Here is a 13,925-nt window from a genome sequence, read left to right on the forward strand (position 1 = left end):
TCGCGAGGGAAGATATTTTACCACCACCTCCGTAATAACGTAGTTTTACAGTGTGTTTTCACTTGAGAAAACATACCACACGAAAGATATGTATAACGTATAATTTTCTTCATACTTCCTATGGTAGTGATCAGTTTTGCAAGAAAATTTAGTAAATGGGTAAAACATAATAATATTCATGTTTATTTTTGTTGTAGAAAGCTAATTTGTATTAGATTAAGAAAAAATAGCATTATCCAAAATAGTTATTTTTTTGCTTTTTTAATTCTTTCCGAAATTTATACATTTAGATATGAGGTAATTCATTAAGATCCTCTAATATTTAAATTTAAAATATTTTTAATTAAAAAAGTAATGCTTATTTTAGGTTTTCAATAAAATATTGGCAAATAAAATTATTACTTTTTATTAAACTATCTGTTATCTGTTAGATCTCAATTTTAACACCAGTCCTATTGATGTCATTATTAGAGTAGAATAAGTAAGTGACTTTACTTTTATGACAACCCACGTATAAGTTTGTTTTTGTTTAGTAGATGTTTTTGAAAATGCGTTAATTAAAATTTTAAGCATCAGCAAAAGAGAATTGTATGTAAAAGAAAAGGTGCGAACAATAACAACTACAACTCAGCAACACCAGGAATATGTTTTATTTGTTTTTATTTTTTTTAATTCGAATGTTTATAGACCGAATAACCGAATATTTAATCACTTTAAAACGGACAAATACATAAAAAGAGTCTAAGATTTAAACAAACAAAAAAAAAATTACTAAGAGTATTTATTAATTGATTGCATGAAATGTAATCAGATAGTGTTGTTGTTGCTGTGATACTAGCAGCATGTATTTGTAGTAGCTGCTGCTGTAGACAGACGCCTCTCAGCAGGATATATGCCGAATTCAATGAGAGTAGTTGAAATGAATTCAATGCTTCGTGTCGGTTCACACTTCACTTAAGCGGAATATGACTTCTTTTAGCAAATTTTATTTTGTTTCAATTCGATTTATTTCATTTCTTGTTATTGTACAAATACAACAACATTTACATCATTGTCATTTCACTGCTGGTACGTTGAGTTGAATATATTTGCTCGATCCTAGTACATACACCCGATGGGAGCACTTACATCGGTACACACCGCAGCACAACATAAAAACTGAAGAAGTCTTCTTTACTCCTGCCTGTCTTACTCTCTGTCAATTCATAGTTTGTTTTTACTTGTTGTTGCGTTTCAGTAATATTTCTTGCAGCATCGACCAACGTTCCAAATCACTTGTGTCCAGATACATATACAAGTTTACAAATAAATACAAATCGAATGCAGGACAGACAATGACATAGAATAAAATGTATTGGATGAATTAACAGACAGGCAACTGCCAAAGGATTCCAACTGAGCATAGTTATTACGACTACTGCTCCTCTGTTGCAAGCACTATAATCTGCATGAATGAATGTTGGTGAAATGTAAAGAAAATTGCTCATCTTTGCTTTAAACACAGTCAAAAACCAACGTCAACATGATCCTGTTCTATCTTTAGTAAAACTACGCCAACTCCATCATCGTGAGCATCAGTTTTAAAGGTACATACATACAAACATTCATTCATTCATTCATGCATATTAAGAAACATTGATTTTTCAGCCTCCACAAATCTTGTTCGATGATGTTGTTGTTGCTTCTGTTTCAGTGTTTGTGTCAGTTCCTGTTGTTAGCTGTTTAAGTTTGCTCCTGCTGATGTTGTTGTTGGTGTTGCTGCCTTGTTGCGTGTGTTGCATTGTAAACATATTTCGACTTTTTTACACTTTTACACCTTTATGCAAATGTTGCCCCAGTAAGTGGCCAATGGTCATCATGTCGTTGCTGATTCTGTCTGTGTTCAATGTTCTGTGGTGTCAATGCAAACTTACCTGACTTGCATCTATATGATGCGCAAATATCTATCAATTCATACAAAATTCATACGACTACTTCAAATACAAACATGAACTACACACATTCATACATACATACGTGCATCATTTTCCAAATATATGTACATATGTATGTACATGCAAATAAAATGTATTGAATGCACCAAGCAGTAGCACATAGACATTTAATTCGCAAAATACTCTTTTCATTCTGCACTAAACGACAGTTGTAATTGTTGAATGTTGTCTGTACTTTAAACTGCAGCAAGTCTAAGACACTCACTCATTCACTCAGTGAGTCTAGAAGTCTGACAGTTGGGGGTTAAATCAACAAATGGACAACTCCTTAGGATGTAAATCTAAGAAGTGTTACAACGATATGACAATGCACTTGGAAAAACTGCAAAGTTACATAAATTTTTATCATACAAAACCAATATTTTTCAAGTTTACTTTTTATTAAACCCCTTCCCTATGTATTCCTCTAAAATATTAATTTTCACCCAGAGCTTGTTACCATGAGAGAACCACATAATATGGTACTATGGGAACTAGTAGGACTTGTCCTGGCGAGTCATTGGTTGAGGTCCTCAAACTGGCGAGAAGGGACAGTTGGTTAAAAGACTAATGCACGGTGTAATAATAATTTTACGGGATAAGTTACTGTTAGTGCTGTAATATTCTACTACTTTTGATTACTCAATACTACTCAATACTTTTCGTTTGGGTACTCGATACTTTTAACGGTTTTATTATACCCTACACCACTTTAGTGGGGAGGGTATATTGGATTTGTGCTGATGTTTGTAACATACAAATATTCGTCCTAGACCCACCTTAAAGTATACCAATCGGCTTAGAATCGTTTTCTGAGTCGATTAAGCTATGTCCGTCCGTCTGGCTGGCTGGCGGGCTGTCCATGTAAACCTTGTGCGCAAAGTACAGGTCGCAATTTTCAAGATAATTGGATGAAATTTGGCACGCACGTTTTATTTGACCCCATTTGACGAAGCCTATTGAAAATGGTTAAAATCGGTCCATTATTTCACCTAGCCCCCATAGAACAGAACCCCCCGAAAAGGGCTTCTGAGCTCATAATTATGTTAAATATACAGATATATCTATAAAATACGGCACAACTAAGTTTTATAGAAGTCTTGATGACCCTGCCAAATTTTATAAAGATCGGGCCCCATTTGACCCTAGCTCACATACAAAGTCCCCTTCAGAAAATCACTTGAATGTCCCAAATTAACTTATAAACACAAATATCGCGATGAAATTCAGCACAATAAAATATTATGTAAATATAAATATATTCACAAAATTTTATCCGGCTTGGTCCATATTTGCCCCTAGCCCCAATATAAAGCCTCTTTCAAAAAATTAGTTTTTCATCCATAAATTGCTTAAATGTATCGGAACAAGGGAATATTGAAGATAAATGCTTATCACATTTAATATTCATAACTGGTGTAGGGTATCATATGGTCGGCCAAGCCCGACTATACTTTCTTACTTGTTTTAAATTAAAAACGAGGGATTTTTCCTTTTTTTAAGTAAAGTTAGACCAGACATCACACCTCTTTTTTTTAGATTGCGTCAATAAATATTTGTGGCTTTTTAACTATTATTGCAGTTTTTAAATTATTTTTACATTGATTTGATATTGCTAAGAGTTGCATTTCTAATAATGATCTGATCTGTATTAGTTGTAGAGCTGTATATTTTCACATCATAGCCGTTAAATTTAAATAAGTTAAATCCATATACAAGTCTGAAAGTATTGAGTAACTACTTTTTAATATTGAGTACCCAAAAAAATTGGGCAAATACTCGATACCCACTACTCAATACTTTAACAGCACTAGTTACTGTTAATGCTGGGTTTCTGCATACACCGTAACCGATGCACAGTGGTATAGGAAAAAAAAAAGAGGGAAATAATTCGGTAACTTCTAAACGGTTAATCCGATTTTAATGAAATTTGGTGTGCACAAAGAGGAGGTGTTGTCGAGTTTAGGTTTTGAATTTGGACCTTATAGGCCAACCAGGGGCCCGGCGGGGGGTCATCAAATTAGGACACCTCGGCTATGTTAAATTTTTAAAACGATCCTATTTCTTCATTTGAGTTCCGATTTAAAAAAAAAATCGTATATAGAATCTCCTCATCGAGCACTATAAAAAATGTTGTCATAGCAGTAAATTATCTCTTATAGTTTAGGAGATATTCGCATTTGAAAATTAAAATTTTAAAATTTTTACCGTCCTTACTTTAGTTTTTTTTGATAATAGCAGGTCCAAATATTCCCGATTTTCGCCATTTTGTTTTATTCGCTTAACAACAAGTTTATATATCAAGCAGTGAAAGAATTATGTAAAAATCATGACTGAGTCCAAAGTTATAGGCATTTTAATTTAAAAAATTAAAAAAAGGCGATTTTTTGTCATTTTTTTGGGAAAAAAGTATCTTTTTCTTTTTAAGTTATCTAAAAAGTTTCTAAGAAGATGTATATAGAATTTATACTTTTTGGAAAGCTGACTTTACATAAAGTACGATAAATGAAACAAAACCTAAAAATTTTTGATACCGAGGGGACCAGGTCCATCCAAAAAAACCCTATTTTTTATGGAAAATTAAATTTTGAGCAAAAATTCTCAAATCGCATAGTCGATATCAAATTATAGTGACCTGTTTTATATGACCCAATATGTTCTTAATCATTTTGTAACGGGTTTCGATAACCCCGCCCCTGGTATGGATATAATAGGCAAAAAACCAAAAAATCCCATTTTTGGGATTTTTTAAAACTTTTTTGGGAATTCCGGGATTTCTAATAAGAAAATTCAAAATTTTTATTTAATTTTGGATTTTGAGTAAAAAAATCTACCTAACTGTAAAATTTCATCAAAAAATATTCATAAATAAAATTTTTATTGCAATTTGAAAAATTTGTATCTTCGCAAAAACTGAATAAAAAACATTTTTTAATTTTTTTTAAAAAAAGTATTCCGCGAATTTTTTAATTTTCAAAAATTATATACAGTTTTGAAAAATAGACAAAATTACCTTTCCATTGATATATAACATGCCTACCTAATGTTTTTTAAGTGACAAATTAATTAGGGAAAACTCAACATCTTTTAGAAAATTTGCCTAGCACTATTATTTTCATCCATAAGGTTAACTCTTAAATTTGTTACATATATGGATGAAAATAATAGTGCTAGGTAAATTTTCTAAAAGATGTTGAGTTTTCCCTAATTAATTTGTCACTTAAAAAACATTAGGTAGGCATGTTATATATCAATGGAAAGGTAATTTTGTCTATTTTTCAAAACTGTATATAATTTTTGAAAATTAAAAAATTCGCGGAATACTTTTTTTAAAAAAAATTAAAAAATGTTTTTTATTCAGTTTTTGCGAAGATACAAATTTTTCAAATTGCAATAAAAATTTTATTTATGAATATTTTTTGATGAAATTTTACAGTTAGGTAGATTTTTTTACTCAAAATCCAAAATTAAATAAAAATTTTGAATTTTCTTATTAGAAATCCCGGAATTCCCAAAAAAGTTTTAAAAAATCCCAAAAATGGGATTTTTTGGTTTTTTGCCTATTATATCCATACCAGGGGCGGGGTTATCGAAACCCGTTACAAAATGATTAAGAACATATTGGGTCATATAAAACAGGTCACTATAATTTGATATCGACTATGCGATTTGAGAATTTTTGCTCAAAATTTAATTTTCCATAAAAAATAGGGTTTTTTTGGATGGACCTGGTCCCCTCGGTATCAAAAATTTTTAGGTTTTGTTTCATTTATCGTACTTTATGTAAAGTCAGCTTTCCAAAAAGTATAAATTCTATATACATCTTCTTAGAAACTTTTTAGATAACTTAAAAAGAAAAAGATACTTTTTTCCCAAAAAAATTACAAAAAATCGCCTTTTTTTAATTTTTTAAATTAAAATGCCTATAACTTTGGACTCAGTCATGATTTTTACATAATTCTTTCACTGCTTGATATATAAACTTGTTGTTAAGCGAATAAAACAAAATGGCGAAAATCGGGAATATTTGGACCTGCTATTATCAAAAAAAACTAAAGTAAGGACGGTAAAAATTTTAAAATTTTAATTTTCAAATGCGAATATCTCCTAAACTATAAGAGATAATTTACTGCTATGACAACATTTTTTATAGTGCTCGATGAGGAGATTCTATATACGAATTTTTTTTTAAATCGGAACTCAAATGAAGAAATAGGATCGTTTTAAAAATTTAACATAGCCGAGGTGTCCTAATTTGATGACCCCCCGCCGGGCCCCTGGTTGGCCTATAAGGTCCAAATTCAAAACCTAAACTCGACAACACCTCCTCTTTGTGCACACCAAATTTCATTAAAATCGGATTAACCGTTTAGAAGTTACCGAATTATTTCCCTCTTTTTTTTTTCCTATACCACTGTGCGATGCCGATAACGTACACCAACGTACAATTTTTTTAGTTTTCATTGTAAAGTTGAAAATTGTGTACGTATTGATAAAATACTAAAATTTTGAAAATTTTCAACTTAACGATATTATGAAAAAAATTGCACCATCTGAATAACTATCTGTGGATCTTGTCTCTCAATATACTCTGCACTAGCAATGTCTATTCGAGAGGCAACGAACTTAAAAGCCTTCACGACCAAAGATTATCCATTCTTTTGTAATCCTTTCGTACCTTTCAAATCCCTTCCCTTTCCCCCAATTATCCCATTCCCCACTTGTAAGGTTAAGGTTGTTGGTAGCAGTTCAGAGAACTTGAATAGTGGTAAAAGGAGATTAGTCGCTAACAGCTCCCCTCCGCTTTTACGCTGCATGGATCGTCCTTCCCATTACGTGCATACTCGTGCGATCAAAATATGAACCCTAATAAAACCCAACAAGAAAAATAAAAAGCTGGGGATTGGTTCCTTCTCAGATGACGACCAACTAGCATCTAGCCAAGAGACCTTGGTCGTACCGATAGGTAGTAAGAGCACTGGTTACAGTGCTAACTCTAAAACCATGACAAGCTCTCCTCAATTAGAAACCAAGATTAGTAACCTATTGAGCTTTCTTCGAAGTAATGTCCTATACAAAATTGTGACAGCAAACAAGTAACTATAACTACTGAGTTACATACATATTTTTTCTACTTATGGTTCTTATTTTTCAACATCCTCCTTATGCAAAAAGTCCAATCTGTGATGTATCAAATGTCTGCAATCGTGTATTCGTTTAAACAACTTAATCGTTTAAGATAAACATCCGGTCAAGTGCATGGATACACAAAGCAATAAATGTAAGAAGATAAATAAGGAATATCATCTCATCACCTGTATCATCATCATCCACCAGAACAGAAGAAAACAAATAAAACAGAAACATCATTGTAACAAAACTACCAACGGACACACCTCGAATCATGCCAGACATTATGACGATGATAATGGTAATGTATTCTATTCTAAAAGCATTATAAAAACAATAATAATCATAATAATATAAATACAAATAAAAAATAAAAATAATAACATTAACAAACTGTGTATATCGACCACATACTATATTTACAACAGATATTATATGTATAATATAGAGATAGATGTCTTACCAATGAGATACAGATGCATGATTGTGAAGATTTTGGTTAAAAAAGAATTGTAAAGTGCAAAGTCATTAGCATACGAATATTAGAGTTTTAGATCATGCATTCAATCGTACGATCGATTCATCGATTCGATTTTATAATCTTGTATCCTACAAAGTTCTTTCAATCACGTGTACTCAACAACACAAACAACGTTAAGTACGATTCTTATTTATATAATATTAATTGAATTATAAGCCAACATTATTGTACACACAGACATCTTCTCAAGATGATGATAAAAAATTCAATAAAAAAATTTCCTGCCGTGATGCTTCTGTAGCGTGTTTATAAGAAAAACTTATACAAATAAAAGTATCATAAGACTGATACCAAAAAAAAATTTTTTTTCCAAGTTTTTGCCAGAATTTAGGATTCAACTCTTTATTACACCATTCACCTACGTAATTCTTATGTAACCAGCAAAAACGTATATGGAAGAGAAAACACAAAAGGACCTTTTTATTCTTTGATCCAGCTCACCCAATATCGACATTTTGAGAAATTGTATGTTCGAATGAACTAAATTAAAATTTTCTGTTGGAAAATCAGAAACATCCACTTATGGACCACCCTAATGTACATATACATACATATAAAAAATGCATAGAGCAACTGCTATGACTTGTTTCTCCTACTTGAGATAAAGGAAATGCTTATATCATTGATCCTCTTCTCTTTGGTTACATTTAAATAAGATGTATTCTAAAGTCACTTCTCAACATCTTGAATAAGTGATGATTATACCCTACACCACTTTAGTGGGGTGGGTATATTGGATTTGTGCTGATGTTTGTAACATACAAAAGTATTCGTCCTAGACCCACCTTAAAGTATACCAATCGGCTTAGAATCGTTTTCTGAGTCGATTAAGCTATGTCCGTCCGTCCGTCCGTCCGTCCGTCTGGCAGGCTGGCTGGCTGGCTGGCTGTCCATGTAAACCTTGTGCGCAAGGTACAGGTCGCAATTTTCAAGATAATTGGATGAAATTTGGCACGCACGTTTTATTTGACCCAAGGACGAAGCCTATTGAAAATGGTTGAAATTGGTCCATTATTTCACCTAGCCCCCATAGAACAGAACCCCCCGAAAAGGGCTTTTGAGCTCATAATTTTGTTAAATTTACAGATATATCGATAAAATGCGGCACAACTAAGTTTTATAGAAGTCTGGATGACCCTGCCAAATTTCATAAAGATCGGGCCCCATTTGACCCTAGCTCCCATACAAAGTCCCCTTCAGAAAATTACTTGAATGTCCCAAATTAACTTATAAACACAAATATCGCGATGAAATTTAGCACAATAAAATATTATGTAAATATAAATATATTCACAAAATTTTATCGGGCTTGGTCCATATTTGCCCCTAGCCCCCATATAAAGCCTCTTTCAGAAAATTAGATTTTCATCCATAAATTGCTTAAATGTATCGGAACAAGGGAATATTGAAGATAAATGCTTTATTATGAAAAATAAATCACATTTAATATTCATAACTGGTGTAGGGTATCATATGGTCGGCCACGCCCGACTATACTTTCTTACTTGTTTTTCAATATTTCTGTTCGTATTATCCTAAAGATAAAATAACAAATATGTTGTGAATTGAAATATACAACACAAATTAATTATGTATTACATTACCATAGCTCAAATTGAAATTATTATTTTTGAACTATTTTCAAAGATTTTTTTTTTTACTTGGTGTATTAGAAAAGTAAATGTGATCAAACTGATCGGTCCTGTAGTTTAGATTAAGATGTTTTAGAATTCACCAATATTTTTCCGATTCTCTCCCAAAAGGAAACTCATATAGACTTTTGTTCATTTTCGTATCTGTGATATTGTTGTTGAACTTTCGTGTTATGAATGATGAGATGATTCTTCAATTGAGATTGAGTGTTTACAGGCGCAAAAAGGCATGACATCTTTTCAATGCTTGCTATTTATCTTGTGAAATGATCTGATCGTACATTAGTTAACATCTTCATAAAAAAAACAAAAAATCCATGTATGCTTACACTGTTCTAAAAATCAAACACACATATACACAATAATGTTTTTAATATTTTTGTGATTCTGTTTTATAATTCAGAATGACTGATCAACGCTGCAGTCAGTTTTGTATTCACAAGGATAAAAATTATGTTGTTTTACTTTAGGGCAGGCGTATTTATGTATATTGAAAGAACTGATTCCTTCATCATATTTATCTTTTGTTCACAATGAAACTACTGAGGGAATTATTGGTTGATTCTTTTAAGGATCTGTTTTTTGATGGAGAACCGTATGAATGAAATGAAAATATTTGTTTTATTACATTTTCTGTTTCCTTTTTGTATCCATATTCAAAACAAAATCATTTCAATTGTTAACACAATCGTATCATTAATTTCCTTTTGTCGATCACTTTTATTTAAACATGCATAATTTTTACATTAATCATAAATGTTGCCTGACCCATAACAACCTTAAAAGAATTCTTCATATTCACCAAACAAACACATGTTCGAAGATGCAATAATACTACTCGTAAATCGATTTAAACCTTTTTTGTTGATGCAAATTTTTCACATTTATTAGGGAGTTCTTATTTAATTTATTTGAATTGCGAGATGTGCAAATTGGATAGGTAGGACATTTTGTATTAAACTGCAACACTGATAAGGTAAGTATAATCTATCTAAATAGAGTTCCATGGTCGCAGCAAAAATTTCATTTTTCGATCTTTCGACTATAAATCAACAAGTCAAACTTTCATTGTATTTTATTTAGCCTTTAACGTTTAATTTACTTTGTTGTAAATCTGTAAATGTTCTTTCGAAATAGAGTCTTTTTCAATTTTAAGTATTTAAAATTCTGTTAAAATCGCATCAAAACATTTGCAAACAAATAATTAAAAAACTCCCTAATATACACATACGTACATACACATACACATGTAAATATATTCATTTACTCCCTTGTATTCATTTGTAAAGTGTTGGCATCATTTTTCAAAATCATTCAAACACTTGTTGATTGTTTTTTTAACCAATTGATGTAAATATTTTCATACGAAAACATTGATTGAATTTGTAGCCTGCTGAACGGCACAGCATTGAAAAATAATTTCGAAGTAAATCATGATTATGTTGTTTGGAATTTTGTTTTCTGCATACAAGTTAAAATTTTAATAAAGCCAAAAGAAATATTATAATTTGTTCTTACGTTGAAGAACAGGTTTACAGAATATCGTTAGCATGACTTTAATATCACATCGGATGACTAGGAAGGAAGTGTTGGTGAATTGAAATTTTCGTCCTCATAGAACAGCATTTATCAAATTTTGTTGATCTTCTTATTTAATATTTTAGATATTGAATTGGGCAATCCACTTATATAGATCACACTTATCAAGCCTCAGTTTTAAGTAATTGTTGTTTTTATCTTACAAAATGTTTGCAAAAAATATCGAACCATGTATGTATTCTAAAGTATTTGACCATTGAGTGTTTAAAAAAACTAGTCATTATCTACGTTTCTAAAACTTCCTTTTTATAAATTTTTTATTTAATCTGTTTAATTTTGCGTTTCTAGATTCAATATTATAAAATATTTTCTGTAAGAAAATCAAAACAGTACCAACTGAATGACGGAAAAGTACAAGAAAGTCCCCTTTTATAGATTTTTATTCAATCAGAATGCTGCGTCTTTAATTTTGCGTTTCTAGGTTAAATATTATAAAAGATTCAAAAAGTTCCAGTGAAGCATAAAAAGTTCCAAAAAAAACACTTTTATAGATTTTCATTCTATCAGGATTCCATATGTCTGATAATACTACGTTTCTAAGTTCAATTTAGCAGAAAAACCAAAAAGTACCAGTTGAAGAACGAAAATGTACCAAAAATCCAAAATTCCAGATTTTCATTCACTCATGTTCATGTTTCTAGGTTCAATATTAGTTAGTTTGAAAGGAGGATGTATGTATATACATCAAATCCGAAAAAATACACCTAGGCCTCTATCGGGCCTGTTGTGCGCTTCTTAGCAAGTGCCTCAGGTGGGAATCGAACCCACCACCTCCGGTCTACCAGAATAGAACACTAACCACTAACCAATCGGAGGCCACTTCAATATTATAGAAGTTCAAAAACGAAGTGGTATCATAAAGTCCCCTCTTATAGGTTCTCATTTACCAAGAGATTCATATGCATAATTTCATATTTCTAGGTTCAATGTTTAATATGTATAAGATATTTCCTCAAGTCCAAAGGTCTTAAAAACAACATATTAAAGAAAGTCTTGAAAGAATACACTTATTCAGTCGTGTTTGGGAAGATTGGGAGATAATACATGTAGGTTAGGTTAGGCTACGTGGGTTGATCGCTAGCAAGCGAGTTCACTCGGAGGCCTTGTGGCCCATTGTGATACCCTTAGAATTACCATTCCCTAGCGATGAGACAATTGTTACCCTCCCTAATTTCGTTGACTACTTGGTTCGTTCGGTCTCCATGTAAACCAGCCGGTGCTTTTAATAAAACCGATCATGTTTATCAGTGACGCATCTCTGAGACAGTCTAGATCATGAAAAAGGGCTCTACCCAGATAGAATAGTCTGTGCTCTTGTAAGGCTGGACAGTCACATAGAAGGTGTTGTACCGATTCCACTTCCTCTTCGTCTGAGCAGCTTCTACAGTAGCTATGATTTGGGTAGTCCATACGTTCTGACATATGTCTAATCATACAGTACCCAGTAATTATAACAGTTAGAAGCCTAATCGAGTTCTTATCAAGAGATAAGAGAGTCCTGGTCCTATCTGTTGTCAGAGTGGTCCAGAAAAGTCTCGATATTCTACAAGTGTTGATATTTGACCACCTAAGTTCCGTCTCACTCAGAGCCCATTCATCTATCAGTTTTGATAGGGTCGTCAGGGGAGCGTGAATATCCTTTTGCGCAAGAGTTAAGTCCAGGGACGACCCTTTGGTTGCGCATTCAGATATTTCATTTCCCCGGATGCCCTCATGTCCTGGAACCCATATCAACTCAAAGTGATGTTGTGTCAGTTGTGCCAACTATTGAATGCAATTGAGAAGACATTCCGACTTAATGACATTGGAGTTAAGAGCCTCGATTGATGCAAGGCTGTCCAAGTATATATGTATAGTCAAATTTTCGAGATTTAATTTCCGGATTCTTCTCGCGACAGTATAGATGGCATATATCTCTGCCTGAAGGACCGTGCAGGTGTCAGGTAGTCGAAGAGACAGTAGAAGATTTAGATCATCGGAGAAGATTCCCGATCCCGTACCCCTTTCTGTCTTTGAGCCATCTGTGTAGATTGAGATCACGTCGTCCCTTAGGACAGTATTTGCGGCCCAATCTTCCCTTGTCGGTATTTTGGTCTTGAATGACCTATTAAAATTCAGTGTAAATAGAATGTAATATGTTTCCTGCCCCATGATAGGCCTGCCTATCTTTTGTTGGATGGTGCCATGACCAATGCGGTCGTGCTTCAACCCGTTCGACTGTTTAAGTCGTAGAGCAGATTTTGCAGATATGCATTTGATGTATATATCAAGGGGAGTTATGTTTAGCATCGTCTCTAGACTAGCCTGAGGGGTGGAGCTCAAACAGCAAGTGATTGCAAGACATGCTAATCTTTGTACCTTGTTTAGAATAGAGAGATGAGTCTTGGTATCCACCGCTCTTCACCAAACAAGAGCTCCGTAGGTAAAAATAGGTCTTATGACCGCTGTGTACATCCAGTGCACAATGTATGGTTTAAGACCACATCTTTTCCCAAAAGTTTTCTTACAGATATAGAAGGCACATAATGCCTTCTTCATTCGACTCTCAGCATTACGTTTCCACGTGAGTTTAGAGTCTAGGATTACGCCAAGATATTTGGCCGCGCTTGAGGTGTTTGAAATGGTACCATCCAAACGCGTAGGTCTGAATTCTGGAATTTTGTACCTCCTGGTGAAAAGAACCAGTTCAGTTTTGGCCGGGTTGACACCCAAACCGTTTTCTTTGGCCCATGATAGTAGAACGCTGAGGGCTGATTCCATGAGTTCACTTATTGTGGGAAGAAACTTCCCTTGAATAAGAAGCACGACGTCGTCAGCATATGCGACTACTTTGAAGTCCATCCTACTGAGTCTGAAAAGGATTTCATTTACGTCAAGATTCCACAGGAGTGGAGAGATGACACCACCTTGTGGTGTGCCCCTTGTCACAACTTTCCTTGTCTTGCCAATAGCCATATTAGAGTTGATGGCCCTACTCTTAAGCATGTTTTCTGTCCAGTTTCTTATCCGCTGATCAACACCTAGGTCACT

This window comes from Lucilia sericata, unplaced genomic scaffold, assembly GCF_015586225.1.
Source record: "Lucilia sericata isolate MDLA Ls3-8-SP2 unplaced genomic scaffold, ASM1558622v1 Contig000000F_arrow, whole genome shotgun sequence".
Lineage (NCBI taxonomy): Eukaryota > Metazoa > Arthropoda > Insecta > Diptera > Calliphoridae > Lucilia > Lucilia sericata.